Raw genomic sequence first — 18,813 nt, 5'->3', positions numbered from 1 at the left:
AAGGCCAAGGGGGTCAGGAGTGGCCCCCGTCGGAAGTGTGCTTTGGACGTGATGTTCGAAGGCGAGACCCGCTCCTCCGCCGCCAAGGATGACAACGATGAGGAGGAGGAGGAGGAGGAGGACAACCCTCCCCCCGACGAGGGAAGGAAGAAGAGGGCAACCTCCACGAACCTAGAGGCGGGGACGCCAAAAAAGGGAAGGGCTCTTTTGCGGACAAATCCACGTGGGACGTCGACAGCAGTCCGGAGCGACACCCCCGCACCAAGCCTCAAGCCACTTCGTAAGTGCTATGACTCCCGCATACCCGTATGTCCAGCCTCTCTATTTGAATGTTTTGACATGGTTAATTATGCTGTCACAGTCCGGCCCACGATAGCTCCCATCGATCCTCATCAAGAGGTTCGTTGGACTCAAAGGAGATGGCCAGCGAGACACCGCCAGCCGCCTATTCTCCCAAGGCCAAAGGAGACGACGAGGTTCTATCCCAACGGACCTTCCCAGGCCAGGGAGAGGATCAAGAGGCGCCCGAAGGGGAAGCCCCTGTCGCCGAACACCAGGGGGAACCAATCCCCCGGGAGACTGGGGAGGAGGGCCGTACTCAGTTCGGCCCTCAACCGGACTTGATTCTAGAGACCGATACGGCTCAGGAATCCGACACGCAACCTCCTTCGAAAGAAGGGGGTATGCCTATTCCACCTATGACCCCTGTCCAACTAGGGGCACCAGATGAGCACCGTGTTCTTATGAGCACAGTGATTGAAAGGGCTCAGTCCGTTATGAGCAGACTAACCGAAGCCTGCAGCAGCCTGCTGACAGGTTTTGAGGTAGGCGATGCAAAAGGAGAAAATCCCAATATAGACAGTAGCCCCTGAGACACTGTTCGGCACTACAAAAAAAATACACTTCCGTGATGATACGTGTTTGTCACAGTTGGCCGCGTTTTCTGTCATGCATGTACATCCATGAAGATTTTATGACAAAATCAAGATAGTCATACCTGTGCTGTCGTAGAAGTGTTCCATGACATTACCAAAATTATCATCACGGAAGTGTCCACTCCCATGACGATAAATCAGGCGTCACAGAAGTGCTTTCGTCAAGGGTGACCGAAATGTGGCATCCACCATAACAGAACGCCGTTAAGCTATCGGGTTGGGTTTTGGATCCGATAACCCGTTAACAGCCCCAACCAATGGGGATTTTCCATGTGTAAAATCATCATTGGCTGGAGGAAACACGTGTCGTCTCATCGTTGGGACAGATGTCATCCACTCATTAGACAGAAGGCGCCTATGATACGTCGACATGTGGCATGGCCTAACAGAGGCCCATTCCTATGAAAAGGCCAGCCCGTTTGACTTGGTCAAAAGGTGGCGGGCCGGCCCATGGAAAGCCTGTTAACGACATGTTCGTATATAGCCCATTTACAACCCGCTAACCCCAGGCCCGTTACGCCCTATCCAAATTAGGCCCAGTAGTGTCATCTGGGCCATCCAATATGATTCCAGCCCGTTTTCACTTCTGGCCCATGTATGGCCCATGACGTCTTTCGGCCCATATGAGGCCCTATGTAACTCTTGGCCTATTAACGACCCATGGTGAAACTGGCCCGTAATGAACAGTGTATCACTTACACCCATTAACGGCCCATGGTGAAACTGGCCCATAATGAACAGTGTATCTCTTTATACCCATTAACAGCCCGTTATTCCGTTGGGCTGTTTCCAGCCCATGTTATCTTTCGGCCTTCTCAGAGCCCATTTATTCTTGGGCTCATTTCCAGCATTCGTTTACTTACGGCCCATTACTGTCATTTTCTGCTTGTGGGCCAAATTCAGCCCGTGGTTATAGTCGTCCCATTTGTGGTCCGTTAATCGTTGGGTCGTTTTCATAGCGTCATCAAATACGGCCTATTAACGATGGCCCGTTGTGGTTGGCCCATGAATGGCTGATTCCAACACTAGCCCTTTTACGGCCATAATGCGGTCAGTTTGGCCCATGTTTGGCCAATCAATCATACGGCCCGTATAAGGCCCATTGATGATACGGCCCGTAGAAGGCCCATTGTTTCTATGGCCCGTAGATGACCCATTGTTTCTACGGCCCATAGAAGGCCCACTATTTCTACGGCCCGTAGAAGACCCACTGTTTTTATGGCCCGTAGGAGGCCCATTGTCACTATAGTTAATGTTAGCACATGGTTATTGTGTCCTAGTTTTAAAAAATAGGTTATTGCAGCCACTAGCAAACCGCGCAAAAAGAACTGCACTGACTACAAGCAAACAAATAAACAAGACAACAAGGAAATAAATAAGCAAGCAACTTATGCTAGGCTATCACGGCTATTACACATATAGGGAACAAACCAGCATATAAACGCCGCAGCAAAGCAAGTCCAGAGCTGAAACCACTTCAGAAGAGTTCAAGAAACAATATCCTGGGTACCCGTAATGCTAGCAAGACGCTTAGCAAGCTTATTAACTTTCTCTTGTTTGGCGCTTAAATCCTCTAGCGCTTGCTATGGCACAAGAAAGTACGCATCTGAATTCTGCAGGGACTTCCTCAGTCCTTCGGCTTCTTGCTGCAGCATAGCTGACTGATGCCTTTCAACTTGTAGAAGAGACTGAAGAAGCCAAAGTGATTCAGGTAGCGAGTTCGAAGACCTTGTGCCAGCGGTACTGGCCAGTAACTCGAACACTACATCAACGCAGGACTGTGGGGTTTTCTCACTGTCTACAAGATCATCTTTATCACCTTTCTTGGAGATCAACAGGGTTGTCTCACTATCTTGAACCTTATCTGCATTACTTTCTCTACCATTGCATAGTGGGGTGCTCTTCTCCAATATTCTGTTTGCATGCTACAAGAGAAACAAGCAGACACATCACATGTTTAGCTTGTAGTATATGAAACTCATTTGGTAAACCGGTTCAGTAGTAAGGTGGACAGGATAACAGCATGAAACAAACATATATCTATGTACTATGGTGACCGTTTTTTCCATATCATTCTAGTTTATGCTCCCTAATCAAGATAGAGACACAGTTCAACTCATATATTTTTAAGACATAGCAGCATAGACAGAATATAAGTGTGAGAAACTACACAGCATTGGCAGCACTTGTAATGTGCATCACATGAGAACATAACTGTTTATACAACTTAAACTGAAATCAACATAGAGCAAGAAGTTAGAACAGCAATCCAGTTAAAGAAATAGGTTTAAAACATACCTATTGCACCATTGGAGTTTCAATTGGATCCTTCAAACTCAAAAGTAGTTGGTATGAGTAAATACAGTGATGTAACAACAAAGGAGTATGGACCATAGCTACGGAATCTGACCTGAGAACAGTTGCTCTTCTGCTTTAAACGTGGAGTTTGGTTAGCTATGGTGGTCTTCGTGCTTTGGGCACTGTAGTAGCTTTACAAACTGCTCGTGTGGGGGTACTCTGTGGTGGACATGGTGCTTTGTCAACTAGAAGTGGGTTACTATCCGCTGGGGTTGCGGTTAGATGGCTTGTAGCTGGTTCTCTGCCCAACGGTGTAAGTGTGCAATCTGGAAGAGTCTCGATTATGTGTGGTGGGGCTAGTTTGTGGGCCAGTACAACCTTGGTTCTATCTGCATCGACGGGTAGCACTGTCTTTTGTGAAGAACGGGTTTTTGCTCCCTTAAATACAACCATCACCCCCTCCAATTCAAATGGCTAATAAACAAGAAAAGAAATTGAACGTACAGACATTGTATGATAGACAGGTGTGGTAGTTCACATATATGTTGTCTAACCAAACAGGACAGCATGACACAATTTCACATATATGATGCCTAACTAAACAGGATAGCATGACACAGTTTCAGATGTATGATGGATAACTTAACAGGATATAATGGCATAATTCAACATGTGATGAGTACCTAAAAAGGATGACATGACAAAACTATATGATGTCTTTCTAAAATAGGTTGGGATGAAATAATTAACATACATGTTGTCTAAGTATACATGATGGCATGATATAATTGACATAATTGATTCATATACTAAGCAGCTGGCACTCGCATGTATGATCTCTAGACTAAGCAAATGTAATTCAATATTGTGCATATGATGTCTAAACTAAGCAATGCAAGACACCATATGCATCATATGAGAAATATAAACATTGCAACTTAGAGCATACACCTCAGGTTGGATATAGGACTGGTCATCTGTCTCTGAATCATCCTCTAAGGAGCTCCCTGTAACCATCGAAATATATGCTTCAACAGGTACCGTTGCCTACTCTGAAGACCTTGTTTTCACTCTAGATTTTTCCATAACCGGCTCAAATGGCTGACACACATGAAGAGTAGTTCAATATACACAGATTGTCGACAAATGGAATACGTAATGAAAAAAAAGATGGCATGAGATAATTCCCATATATGATGCCTGGCTCCATGGCGGTGCATAATTCACATATATGATAACTGGCTGAAAAACATGGCATTGCATAATTCACATATCTGATATAGAAAGCAAACAGGAGGCATTCACACAAAGCATGTATAATCTAAGCAGATGGCATGGCAATGCAAGACACCATATGCATGATATGAGCAATATAACCCAGCCAAGTTAGAGCATGCACCTCGGGGGGGGATACGACTGGTCATCTGTCTCTGAATCGTCCTCTGAGGAGCTATCTGTAACCAGCAAGAAATCTGCATCGATAGGTAGCACTGACTGCTTAGAAGACCTTGTTTTCACTCCAGATTTTCCCATGATTGACTCAAATGGCTGATGCACAGGAAGAGTAGATGAATGTATAAACATTGTTGACAAATGGAATACATTATGGAAAAAATATGGCACGATACAATTCACATATACGATGACTGGCTAAACAGGATGGCATGGCATGATTCACATATATGATGCCTGGCTAAAGAAGATGGCATTGCGTAATTCCCATATACTCCCTCCGTACCTAAATATTTGTCTTTTTAGAGATTTCAAATGGACTACCACATACGGATGTATATAGACATATTTTAGAGTGTAGATTCACTCATTTTGTTCCGTATGTAGTCACTTGTTGAAATCTCTAAAAACATAAATATTTAGGAATGGTGGGAGTATGATATAGAAACCAAACAGGTGGCATTCACACAAAGCAAATCTAAACTAAGCTGATGACATATAAGATGTATAATGTAAGCAATGCAAGGCGCCATATGCATGATATGACCAACATCAGCATGCCAGGTTAGAGCAAACACCTCAGGTGGTAAACAGGCATGGTCGGCTCCTTCTGCATCTCCATCTAAATAGTTATCTTCCTCTGGAATACAATATGGAAATGCAGGAGGGGGCCCACTTCGCCCACCATGGAGCGGCGTCTGCATCACATTATATTCCCACGCAACGGTCTTCTCTTTTTCTCTACATGTTCAGTACGATTGTGTACAATATCTGACATCCATAATAAAAAAATAGTTAGATTTTGTAAGGCCTAAGGGGTGCATGCAAAAATCAAGACTGATGGTAGCAAACGAGTGGATGGATCCAAAACTAATGATAGCAGGTAGATTAGAGCTTCAGTTTAAAAAGATAGACAATGGATCGTCTATTGTTTGTTGCCCACCCAACATGAACCACATAGAAGACCCCAGATGAACCAGATATTAGACAGATACTATTCGTTGCTGGCTCAATATGAGACTCATGGGCATTTCAAAACTCAAGTTTGAACGATAAAGTAGCAGGTAATAATAACCGATGTATAACGTAAGCAAACACAAAAGACTGCGACCTCTCTTCCGGAACTATATAGTCTTCAGGTTCATCTGCTCAGTTGATGATGGTAATGCAGTTGGCGTGGCTGCCGGCAACGGGGAAGATGATCTGAGACAGCGAAAGAAAGTCTGCAGGGGGGATCTCTGCTGCAGTGAACGCTTCTTCGATGGTGCACCTCAGGTGGGGTGGATGACGGCACGGCAGGAGCAGGACATAACACACAGAGTTTTCTTTGACGCCTATCTAAAAATGAAGTAAATCTATAAGGGCTCCTTAGAATTGGAGGATTCTATAAACGCAGGGACAGGAAAAACACAGGAATATGATAGGAATGCACTTGCAAAACAGAGCATTTGGAAACATAGGATTTCAGTCAACCTGGGTGTTTCGTTCACATGAATTGGAAGAACACAGGAATGGAGAAACGTGGTCAAATTAAAGTCAAACAACGTGAAAATGAAAAAATAAGAATCTTATTATTCCAGTAATGCAATTAGTTCTGTTCTTCATGCATATTAATTTGAAAAGGACGTCCAAGTGAATAAAATTCCTACGTTTTTTCTTCGAAAGAGACACCAAAGGGAAAAAATCCTCCAGTTTTGCTTTGCTCCACTCCTTCTAACAAATTAGCATGAATAGTAGTTCCATAACAAAGGATCCCCGAGGGATCGACATGAATGCAGAGTAACAAAGTGATGCGATGAGTGTACAACCTCTTTGGCATAGCCTTGTGGACCTCAGCATCATTGGGTTGGACGTGGAGGATGGTCATGATGCTGGTGTGACTGTCGGAGGCGGGGAAGAAGATCCGAGGCCTCTCGAAACGGTGTCGAGGGTACTGCTCTGCTGTGATGGATGGTTCCGTCGTTGGAGCAGCTTTGCTAAGGTGTACGGCGACGAGGCTAAAGCAGGACAAGGCAGACAAAGTTAATCTGAAGTGGGACCCTAATATCATCTGCAATAGATGATGTAAAATACATCACCAAAAAGTGCTAGATGTAAAACACATCACCCGCGCCACGGCCGCTCTAACAGATGCTGTAAGTACTGTTCACTCTGAACTTAACTGAAGAAAATGAAGTTTACAGTCGAAACTGAATTTTACTGTCGAAACTGATTGAACTAGTAACAGGGCATTGCAATAGATGTTTAGGGCGTTTGAGCACTAGTAGAAGAGAAGCAGTGATCTAAATCAGAAGACGCTCGAGCAGGGAATGCACTAGCAGAGAGCAAGTCATGCAGTAGCACCACGAGCGAGTGCTAAAGCAGCAACTCCTGTAGCTGCCGAAGGTCGTGCAGCAGCAGCAGCAGCGCAAGCGAGAGCAAGAGCAGAGCAGCATCATGAATGAAAGCAAGAGCAGTGCAGCAGCGCGACCGACAGCAAGAACAGAGCCGCTGCGCGAGCGAGAGCCGGAGCAGCTGCAGCTAGTGCCGTTGTGGAAGTCGCCGCCGAGGAAGCAACGACATGGGGGAGAGACGCCGTGGATGATGTGGCCGGCGACGACGCCGTCGATGGAGACCCGCCATGTCTGCTCGGTATCGAGCACCGGCAGCCTCGTGAGATTGAATAAAAGATCAAATGCAGCAGTGAGTGCAGAACCTCCTTGGTGGCGCCGAGTTGGCCTCGGCTTCATCGGAGGAATTGGTGAGGGTGTTCCGGTTCCAGTGGGGCAGGTCAAGACGGCGCTGTGGGGATTGAGGTGGCGCGATAGACGAGGCGAATGTCGGGGCAGCTCCTTGGAGGTGGAGGACGTGGCGGCTGATCCGGCGGGACGACGAGATTGATAACGGATCCTCATCCGGTGCGGTGGATGAGGGACGACGAGCTGTTGCGGTGGACGACGTAGTTGGGGAAGAGTCTCCGGCTGGGCTGCGATCGGAAGGCCGACGGAGCAGCGTGGGGTTTTGTGGGTTTTGGCGGCCTCGGTGTACGAATGGGGGGGGGCGAAGGGGGAGGGGGAGCCAAGCTTAGGGATGCGCTTGTCCTTAATGTAGGGTAAGTTACCAGCATACCCCCACCGTTTTGACACCGCGACGTGGAGCTTCATTTCCGGCTGAGGGGTAGAATGGGGATTTCGCGTGTCTAGGCTGCGACACCGATTTCAGATGAGGAGGGAGTTCTCGCGCGCGTCCAAATTTTGGGATAACAAGGCGCGGCGCGGGTTGAAGAGGCGGGAGTTTCAAAGCAAGTGAGAGAAAAGCAGGTCGTACATTTTGACCTTCCATCATATATGAACAATTTACTCCACCATGTGACCATATATATTGTCGTCTACCATATGGACTAAATTTGAATCAATTTTCCTTATTTTAATACGATTGTTGTCAAGTTATACAATAATTTAAATATTATCTTGATAACAAAAAACATGCATATAGCAGTAATCATATTTCACTATGAACTACATGTACCATACGCTCTCCAATTCAAATATTTGTATCCATTTTATGTTGAATTCAAATCATAGTACATTATTTGTCTAGGTAGCGAGATGCTCGGGATAATCTAAACCCTGTTTTCATATGTATATTTTTTGGCTGAATTGGGACAAGTTTTGGTATAAGCTTCTTGCAAAACCGGAGATTCTCTCAACAAGCCTCGTGGTTCTGAGAGGGAACGTGTCACCTTTGTGTGCGAAACGATATATGCTACCTCCCCCTGGTTTTCTTTACAGAGGCAACATAGAACTATATGAGTGCCCTATTAAATTTTGGAATTATTTTGGGTTCATTTGGCCTTTTTATACATTAATTGAGTTTCTGGACTTATAATGTGAATAATCTAAATATGAATTGCATGCACATGCTCCGATGCACCAAAGTGGGTTGAAAAATCACATGTGTGTCCTTGGTTGAATTTCTAGGTCCCATGGAAGAAATGAGAATGAAATTCAAACATCTGGGCTTCATGACTCGGCCGAGAACATCGAGAAACTTAGATTTTAAATTCATGTAAATCGAAAACTCGCCAGGAAATCATGAAACTTGGCATGGTGTCATTTCATGGCACTAACATGTTGTGGTAAAAAAATTGGGCCGATTTGGAAGCTCGTGGTTCTAAGAGGGAACGTGCCACCTTTGAGTGTGAAACGATATACGCTGCCCCCCCTTTAGTTTCTTAACAAAGGCAACATAGAACTACATGAGTGCCCTGTTAAATTTGGAATTATTTCGGGTTCGTTTGTCGTTTTTATACATTAATTGAGTTTTTGGTAATTTAATGTGCATAAGTCAAATTTGAACTACAAGCACATGCTCTCGTGCACCAAAGTTGGTTGAAAAATCACATTTGTGTCCTCGGGTGAATTTCTAGGTCCCATGCAAGAAATGAGAATAAAATTAAAACATCTGGGCATCGTGGCTCGGCCGAGAACATTTAGAATCTTGGTTTTAAAATTCTTGTAAATCCAAAACACGTCTGAAAATCATGAAACTTGGCATGGGTGTCATGTCATGGTACTACCATGTTGTGGTAAAAAAATTGGCCGAATAGGAACAGATTTTGGTATAAGCTTCTTGCAAACTGAAGCTTCTCTCAAGAAGGCTCGTGGTTCTGAGAGGGAATGTGCCACCTTTGAGTGCAAAACGATATACGCTGTCCCCTTGAGTTTATTTACAAAGGCAACATAGAACTAAATGAGTGCCCTGTTAAATTTTGGAATTGTTCCGGCTTCGTTTGGCCTTATTTACACATTAATTGAGTTTTTGGTCATTTAATGTGCATAATTCAAATTTGAACTACAAGCACATGCTCGTATGCACCAAAGTTGGTTGAAAAATCACATTTGTGTCCTCGGGTGAATTTCTAGGTCCCATGCAAAAAATGAGAATAAAATTCAAACATCTGGGCATCATGGCCCGGTCGAGAACATTGGGAAACTTGGTTTTAAAATCATGAAACTTGGCATGGTGTCATGTCATGGTAGTACCATGCTATGGTAAAAAAAATTGGCCAAATAGGAAATTTTTTTGGTATAAGCTTGTTGCAAATCGGAGCTTCTCTCAAGAAGGCTCGTGGTTCTGGGAGGGAACGTGTCACCTTTTTGTGCATAATTCAAATGTAAAATACAAGCACATGTTCCAGTCCACCAAAGTTGGTTGAAAATCACATGTGTGTCCCCGGGTAAATTTCTAGGTTCCATGCAAGAAATGGGAATGAAATTCAAAATTCTGGGCGACGTGGCTGGGTTGGAAACATTGAGAAACTTAGTTTTTTAATTGCTATAAATCCAAAACACGCATGAAAACAATGAAACTTGGCTTGGTGCCATGACATGGCACCAACATGTTGTGGTAATTTTCCAGTCCAATTTGCGAAGGCGCACACATTAACAATCAACAAAGTCATTTTGGAACAAGTGCTGTCACGTTACAATCGGAAACACACGTATTATTGAAACCGTGGGCGTTCTACTTACTAGTACCATTTACGTTCCTCCACGTGTCCCCATTTTTTATTAGCTAGGAGGCACCATGCAGGGTAGCTATTTGAGTATGAGAGGCATGCGATCAGACCCCTGCCCGTGCTTATCGGGAGGAGAGCCCTTTGACCTCCATCTGCCGTCCACCTCTCTCCCAAGGTCTCCATTAATGGTGCCCGAGCCTCTGTTTAATGGCATGGCTATGTCTCACTCGACTGAGATTTAAGAGAGAAAAAAGATAATCTGAAAGCACAGATCTTGATTTAAGATCTGACGGACCTATATAGCATCTACTGCGACTTCTTGCAAGACTAATGAATATATAAGGACGATTAATTGTCTTACATAATTAGAAAGATAATTAAAAAAGCCACATGCGGCTATGCCCGAAATGCGCAAGGGCAAAAGAAGAAGGAAGACAAGGATCTGGCTTGCTGATCTCTACTTTCTTGATGCGTTGCTGCAGGCCGCGGGAACTAGTCTCCGCGGCGAGCGGCGATGAGCTCTTTAGTGTCCTCAAGATGCTGCTTGAGAACATCCACGGATTCCTCCACCATCCTTTGGCGCTCGTTGCAGAGCATGTCATTCTCGTCCATAAGTTTCTTGACGATGACGCCGGTCCTCTTCAACAAGGCACTGGTCTCCTCCTGTTGGTCTGCACTTCGGACGATCTTTGCCCTCAGCAGGTCGCGCTCGTCCCGGAGCCTCTCATTGCCCTCCCTTAGTCGCCGGATGACACCGGTAGCCTGTTCAAACGAGGCTTTCATGTCATCCTACAACCTCGCCCAGCCGGAGATTTGATCCATCTGGCTATGGACGATCGCATGCATGCACCTATAATAGTCGCCGCCTGCACGCGAGAAATTTTCCCAGGCCACCGCGGCGCGGCAGGACATCTCTACTGCATTCGCGGCACGGCGGGACATCTCTGCTACTTCCGCGGCGTGGCCGGACCAGTATGCTGCATCAACAGCGCGGTGGGACCTCCGTGCTGCTTCAGCGGCGTGGCGGGACCTCTGTGCTTCTACTTCCGTGCGGCGGGACATGTCGGCTGCTCTCGCAGGGAGGTGGGACATCTCTCGTGCTTCCGCTTCCATGCTCGCCTCTCCCTGGTGGCAATCTCTCGACCCAGAACTCATGCTGGCCATGGCAGACGCAAGGGAAGGATGTTGAATGACTTGTTTGTTTTTGTGGATGAGGAGTTGAGGAGGAATGTGCAGTCATCTTGGCATACTAGTATTTATAACCGAGGACTAAAACGCTCCTAAGTGGGAAACTGTTTAGGTTGTGATCGGTGTGAACAGGTTTGCAATTCAATATAGTGTGGTACTAATACGCTCGTAAGTGGGAAACCGTTTAGTGTGTGATCGGTGTGAACAGGTTTGCAATTCAATATAGCGTGGAGTAATTTGGAAAGTGACGAGACGCAAGCTCAAAATTTATTGACATTTCTAGTTTCGAAGTGCGGCACTATTCCCGGATAGAGTAGTTCTTTTTCTACTCCCTCCTTTCCGCTTTATAGGGCTTATCTCAAAATTTTAGTTTTTCCATTTTATAAGGCTCAATTTGGTTGTTCCCCATCACATGTTCAGATTCCAAGGTGCATTAAATCATTGCATGCAAGTATTGAGAGAAAATTGACCAATGCATGTACTTTATGCATGCATGCATTGCAATTAATGCATTGATAAACATAATTTTTTGAGAAAAACAAGAGCATTAATTAGGTGCTTTTGCAAAACTATAAAAAAATATTCCACCACTCACCATCTTGGTTGGTGAGATTTTTGAATTAAGCCCTATAAACCGGAAAGGAGGGAGTACTACTGTGTATGTGCAATAACTGGCACTGTCGTATACATATCTTAGGGTTAATGGGGCGTTCGACAGGAATAGCCGCGTGGCGAGCTCTAGGCTAGTCTTTTTTTCAGACGCATTAAACCTATCTCTTGGGACTTCTCGCACGCACCATCGTGCCACCAACAAAAACTTGTACTCTGAGTTTAGTACGTTATACAAGAAGAGAAGAGGTGCACGCACGCACTCGTCCTCTCACACATGTGTCTATTTTTTCTCGAAAAGGAGGATGATGACCCCGGCCTCTGCATCTGGGAGTCACACACGCATCTGTAGCTATGAATTGTAGTGTTCTCAACCATCCGATTGGCTCTATCATGGATGTACATATATATACTAAAACATGTCTAGATACATCTATATTTTGACAAATGGAAGGCATGTATTGTGGAACGGAGGGAGTGCTTGTCATCAAAATGGATAAAAAGGGACGTATCCAGAACTAAAAATACGTCTACATACATCTCCTTTTATCCATTTTGATGACAAGTAGTACTTCTTACCCAAAGGAACTTTATATCCAACAGACACAAAATATCCGTTCGACTGTTGGAAATTACTGATCTGATGTCGAAGTAATTGCTACATCGCCACCAAAACACACCATTTCTTAAGCTAAAGTAGACAGAGGTCATCCCTATATTAGCATATTACTAAGATAAACAGAAGGCACTGTAGAAACATTTAGGACGTGAGCTTGTCAATCTGAGTGTGGAGGGACACCGTCTTAGCCCCGGCCAACAGCTTGGGCGGAACTGTGAAGAAGGTCAGCTCCTGCACGTCGACGTTGCCGGGATCCTTGCTGCTTGTCACCTCCATTTCCACCTTGACGCCGTCGGTCATGCCTTTGGGCTCCCCCGGTGGGCCGTTCGCCCACAACTTGGCCACGTAGTGTGTGGTGGGAGACGAGCACCTATGGGGCAGGGCCCCTTCTCGGTCCGGTAGGGAGCGGAGGGCGCACGAAGAGCAGATCGAGGCGATGCACGCGAGGGATTTTACCCAGCTTCGGAGCTCTCCAGATAGGTAAAACTCCTACTGCTGCTTTTTGTTTCTATTCTGTTCTTGCTCGAGAGCGTGGGTGTGTTGTAGTTTCGAATGAGTCGAACCCCCTCTACGTGCGCATGGGCCTCCTTTTTATAGGCTAAAGGGGTCACCGACAGGTGGCAGCGTAGAGAGGGGTAAAAAAGTAAAAAGAGGGGTTTGTACAACCGCTATCTATAGTGCCCCCTACCTAACTCTGACGGCAGGGGACAAGGGCATTTAATGCCCATCCGGTCGCCCAAACAGTGCAGGAAACAACCGTTAGGGGCGCCACCGATCGCCATGATGTCCTTCTCGTCATCTCCACTTGCCACCTTGCACCGCTTGGCTGCACAGCTACCCGCCACGTGCGCCAGGAACGATCCTGTGGCGACACGTCGTTGGATGCGCTGGAGCATGGGCGTAGAGTGTGGCGGCTTCGCCGCGACAAGCACCTTGCCGCGGTCGTTGTCTTGTTGCACCTGAAAGCTTGTCGCTTGCCGGGTCTTGCCGGGGACGCGCGGCGCATCGCGGCAAGTTCCTTGGCTATCCTTCCCGGCAAGCTCCTCTTGTCGGGGCCTTATCTTCTTAGTCAAAACTCTTTGTTCTTGAATGGCATCAAGTAGGGATAGTGGAGGATCTTGGCGGACGCCCGACAAGCCTTGCCGCGGGACGCTGCGACTGCCCGTGCACAAGTTCGGGATACTAAGGTACCCCTACTTTAGTACACCGACAGGAGCCCCGGGCCTGGGCCACACACGGTGCCGAGCGCTATTGGGCCAGACCCAAAACAGGGCACAGGCACACGCGGCCTGAGTCCACACCAAATCTAACTCCGTATCCACCGCGCCCTCCCGTAACGGCAAGCGTCAAACGCGGCATTGTGGGAGAGATCATGGGCAATTCTTAAATCAAGAAAGGCGTAACGTTCGCCTCTCCTCTTTATAAGCAGAGGAAACAGGGGCCGTTCCCCCACCTTCGCCACTTGCGGTTTCTTCCTCAGAAAGCTCCGCCGCTCCCCTCCGCTTCCCAAGCCGAAAGAGAGCAGCGCTCCGCCGCCCGTCGCCGCCGTCGCCACCAACGCCTCCGCGCTCCCCCACCGCCTCCGCCATGGCCCCGAAGACCGGGAAGAGCGCAAAGTCGACCGAGGCGCTGCGGCTCGAGGCGCTGTGCAAGGAGCGAGCACTTTTCCCCCCCGAGCTCACCCCAAAGGCGCTGCGGGAGGAGTTCTATCTCTTCTGGTCGACGGAGACGCGGGCGCATCCGCGCACGCCGGTGCTCTCCGCCGAAGCTTCTACTTCGAAGCGGTGCCCAAAAGGGTATCATTTCTTTCCAGTGTTCTTCTACTGCGGGCTCTGCCCGCCCTTTTCCGATTTCTTCTGTGACGTCATGAATACATACGGGCTCCATCTGCTTGACTTCACCCCCAACGCCATTCTGACAATGGCGGTTTTTGCACATCTTTGCGAGAACTTCGTCGGAATCCACCCCAACGTTGCCCTTTTCCGTCACTATTTCATCCCCCGGGTCGAGAAAGGAGAGCCCTTGTCGGGCGGGGTCTCCTGGATCTCAAGGGTCGGCAAGAAGGAGGTGTATCTGGAGGGGGAGCTCCGCAGCAAATGGGACGAGTGGAGGGCTGAATGGTGTTGGATCGTAGACGCAGATCCGCATCCCTTCACCAATTTGCGCCAGACCCGAGTAGTGCGCGGCGGCGACTGGAGCGCTCTCGGGGCGGACGATGCCAAGCTGAAGATCGCCACCACCCGGATTCTGCGGCTCAGGCTTGCCGGGCTCACAGTCGGGGCCGTTGGTGCGGATTTCCTTTGTCGCCGCATCGCCCCTCTGCAGGAGAGGGGGAGGCCTGCCTGGCTGTTTGGCGGCCCGACGGATATCATGAGGTTACGTCCAGGCCTTAACTTCAACTTCACAGTTCTGGAGCTTGACGGGATGCTCAAGGAGCTATTCAAGCACGACGCCAACCATCCGGAGTGGTTCCGACTGCCGCAGGGTGTCATCCCACTGTGCAACAACTCCCAGCTTGATCGCATCCATGCAATGATGCCGGAGTGCGACTCACATGGGATTATCCCAACTTGGAAGGAGCCCGCCGACGACGTAGTGCGGCAATTCTTCGACAGCTTAGTGGAGGTAGCAGTCTGTGCCGACGAGCAGAGGCTCCTCACCCGCGACACCACCGACAATGAGATGCATTATATCGCCACCAGGGCCGAAGAGGCGGCGGCAGCCGCCGCCGCGGGCGAGTTTGGCTTCACGTTGGAGGAGGCAGAGGCGGCCGAGGCGGCAAGCCTCGCCGACCGAGAGGACCTTGGCGGGGAGGTCGCTGGCGAGGAGGAGCCTGAAGCCGAGGCAAGCGAGCCTGCCGGGGGCGCAAGTGGCCAACCATCTTCAAGCAGCTTGCCACAGACGGGGCCCTCAGCGCAGCCCCCAGCTCAAACAAGGAGGCGTCTTCGCAGGGCCGGAGACACAACAGGGCGGCAGACAGGCCAACAGCCGCAGCACCGCGGGACAAGCTCCACCGCGGCAAGTACCGTTGCCGTGAGAGCATCTCATGCCGCGCCGGCAACTAGGGCGGGGTCTTCTCGAGCCGCCACGCCTGATCCTGCCGCAGCTCCCGGCAAGCGTCCAAGGGAGCCTACTCCGCCTCACCGCGCAGAAAGGGTACCAGACTTCGACCTCTCCGCGCTGAGCTCCGACGAGGAGGAAGAAGAGGAGGAGAAGTAAGACTTTCTCCTTGTTGTACTTGTATCTCTTTGATTTTTGTTGTTTCTTGTCTTGCATCTGATCTGCTTTCCTCTGAACCTCATTCCATTTCAGGACTCTGGCGGAGAGAGCTGCGAAGAGGGCCAAGGTCCCCGTGGTCGTCATCGAGGACGATCCTGCTGTGATGGCAGAGGACACGTCCGAGACTACCTTGACGGACCCGGTACCATCTCCTCGAAGCAGCCCTCAGCACAGCCCCCAGCGTAAGTATTTGTTCACTTCCTGTTGTGGGGTGTGCGTGAGTGTTTTTTTCTTTGCTGACATCTTGATTGTTGACTTGCTTGTGTAGGAGCAGAGCAGGCCCATCAGGAGCAACCAGAAGCCGCTCCATAGGTGCTGTCTGCTTCGACTACACCGCCAAGGGGCGATTCTCCGACAAGGGAGCGCTCTCCGGCAAGGGAGAGGTCCCCGGCAAGGGACGGGACCAGTGAGCCTTCGGTGGTGGAGCCCATGGTTACAGAGCCCAGCACAGGTAACCCTCCTTGTCGGAAATTTTCCCTTGGGTTCTTCTGATCTTCTTTTTTGGGTATTTGCTTTGACTTTTTCTTCCTCTTCCTGTCCTCAGGTCCCCCTGCCACAGATCCGATGGAGACTGAGGCCACCGGCGAGGAAGACGCACACGGCAACACCGAAGATGTCGCCGCCACCGAGGAAGAGGCCGGCGCTGATGAACCCGCCGGCGAAGAAGCCGCCAAGGCTGCTGGCGCAGGAGCTGGCGAGGGGTCCGGTGATTGCACTGACGACCCCGAGGGCGCAGGAGCGCAAGGTGCTACACCAACCGCCGACCCCTCCGCCGCTGATGCAGCGCCGGGCTCCGAGGAGCCCCAGCCCGGCGCCTACTTGAAGGCTGGCGAGGGTGTCTTCATCAGGCTTCCCTGGGCGTCGAGCTCCAGGGCGCCGGTCGAAGGAGAGGAGTTTGACGGGGAGGTACTCGCCTCTGCTGGGCTGGCAGTGGTTGACATGCCAAGCAGCAGCAGCGGCGAGTCCGAGGAGGAGCAGTTGCTCCAGAAATTGGTGTCACTCTACCGCGCCCGGCAAGCGAAGCTGGAGTCCCGGGAAGCGCTTGTCGCGTAGGCGGGAGTTGACATAGAGAAGCATGCGGAGGAGCTCCAGAGCCGCAACCAAGAGGCCCTCCGGTCTATTGCTGAGGAGAGGGCGCGGCTTGTGGAGGCGAAGAAGGCGTTCATCCTTGGAAAGGCTGAAGTCGAGGAGCAGCAGAGGCTCGCCGCCGAGGAATTGTCCAGGCGGGAAGGTGAACTGACGCAGAAAAAGGTTAACCTGGACAGCCACGAGGAGGAGCTCGCCGCACAGGAGCAATCACTTGGTGGGGCGCTCAAGGAGGCGAAGGACGCTGCCGCGGCTGCCGAGGCCGCCAAGAAGGAGTTAAAGGTGAAGGTGACGCAGCTGGAGGCTGATATTAAAGGGAAGAATGAAGAGCTTGCCGCACTCCAGCGCGAACGCGAGAAGGATGCCCTTGCTCATGGCGATCTGCAAGTTCAACTCGCCGACAAGACCAGGGAACTGAACGCCGCCAAGGACTCAAGTGCTGATCTGGAGCTGAAGTTGGCCACATTGACGGAGACGCTGGACGGTGCCAAGAGGCGAGAGGATGACTTGAAGAAAGAGATCAAGGGCAACGAGGAGCTGCTAACGAGGGCCGCCGAGAGTCAAAACACCTTCAGGGCTGCGGTGGAGCTCTGGACGGAGGGCCTCGTCAACATTGCTGCAACCATCGACGAGGAGCTGGCGCAACTGGACTTGGCGGGCTTCGGGTACTCCACTAACGAGAACCTCCAGCCCAGAGCCAAGCTTACTCTGTTCTTCAAGGGCGTGGTGACGGCTCTCCAGCAACTCCAGGAAAGGATCCCAAAGCAGCTGGCTGACGAGTCGCGCGCCATCTGTGCCAGAGTCTTGGAGAAGGTGTTGGTGAAGGTGCTTTTCCGCAATCCGACCCTCAACCTCACCAACGTTCTCAAGAAGCTGCCGGCGGGTGCTGATGTTGCAGAGCTCAAGGCCCTTGTCGCACCCATCGTGGACAAGGTAAATGAAGTCAGAAGGGTCGACAGCGATCGCGTGGATTAGGCCGCCTTTTTCCTCCTTTTTCTTGCCGCTGCTAGACATGTCATAGGAACAATCCATTAGAGCGCGGCAAGTTATTTATTGTAATATAACTTTATTCTGGGTAGTATTTGCTATGTTATTTCCTTTACTTGATTCCATCCCTTGTATGTTTCTACCCTACGCTTTTAGGGAACTTGCCGGCGCAGGCACCCTTGCCGCGAGCGCTGAGTGCGGAACATCAGCAGCCTGCCGGCGGTGTTGCTTCCGGCAAGAAACCTTGTCGGAACTAGTCGCAGCACACTTACGTTGTTGAGCGGACTCGAAACAAAGTAAGGGCGCAACTAGCCACGAGTGGGTTCCTCCGCGCACAGGTTTTCCATACAAAGCACGGTCATTCAAGGAAGATAACTTTAAAAATATAAAACTGATTGTGCTCAAACTTTGGCAACTTAGCTTTTTCTGTCGTCTGCGTCCCGACAAGGCTATACTTCTTTGAACGACGCCTGGTCCACACCTTTATCCTCTCCCTCCCCCCCGGTGAACTTGTGGGCGAAGGAACCTTCTTTTTGAGAAAAAGGAAGAAGAGAAAATAAAGGTATGGAGCCTTAAGGCTCGTTTTTGCTTACCGGGGGCAAGTGCTGCACAAAGTGTCAGATAATGCATGCAAAAAGAAAGAAAGCATGAAATTTGACAACATGTGCTGGGCATATTATCTTTATTTATGCACGGGATCTGCGCCCGGCTTTGTACAAAGGGTTACATGCAACAGCGGCAAGGCTTGTACAAAAGGTGGTTGTCGGAACAGCGGGTTCCGGCAACTGCGCCTTATGGGTAAAACTTACGAAGATGCTCTATGTTCCAGGAGTTGCTCACCGGAAAGCCATCTTCGGTCT

This window comes from Triticum dicoccoides, chromosome 7B, assembly GCF_002162155.2.
Source record: "Triticum dicoccoides isolate Atlit2015 ecotype Zavitan chromosome 7B, WEW_v2.0, whole genome shotgun sequence".
NCBI lineage: Eukaryota > Viridiplantae > Streptophyta > Magnoliopsida > Poales > Poaceae > Triticum > Triticum dicoccoides.
This window is presented reverse-complemented; position numbering follows the sequence as displayed.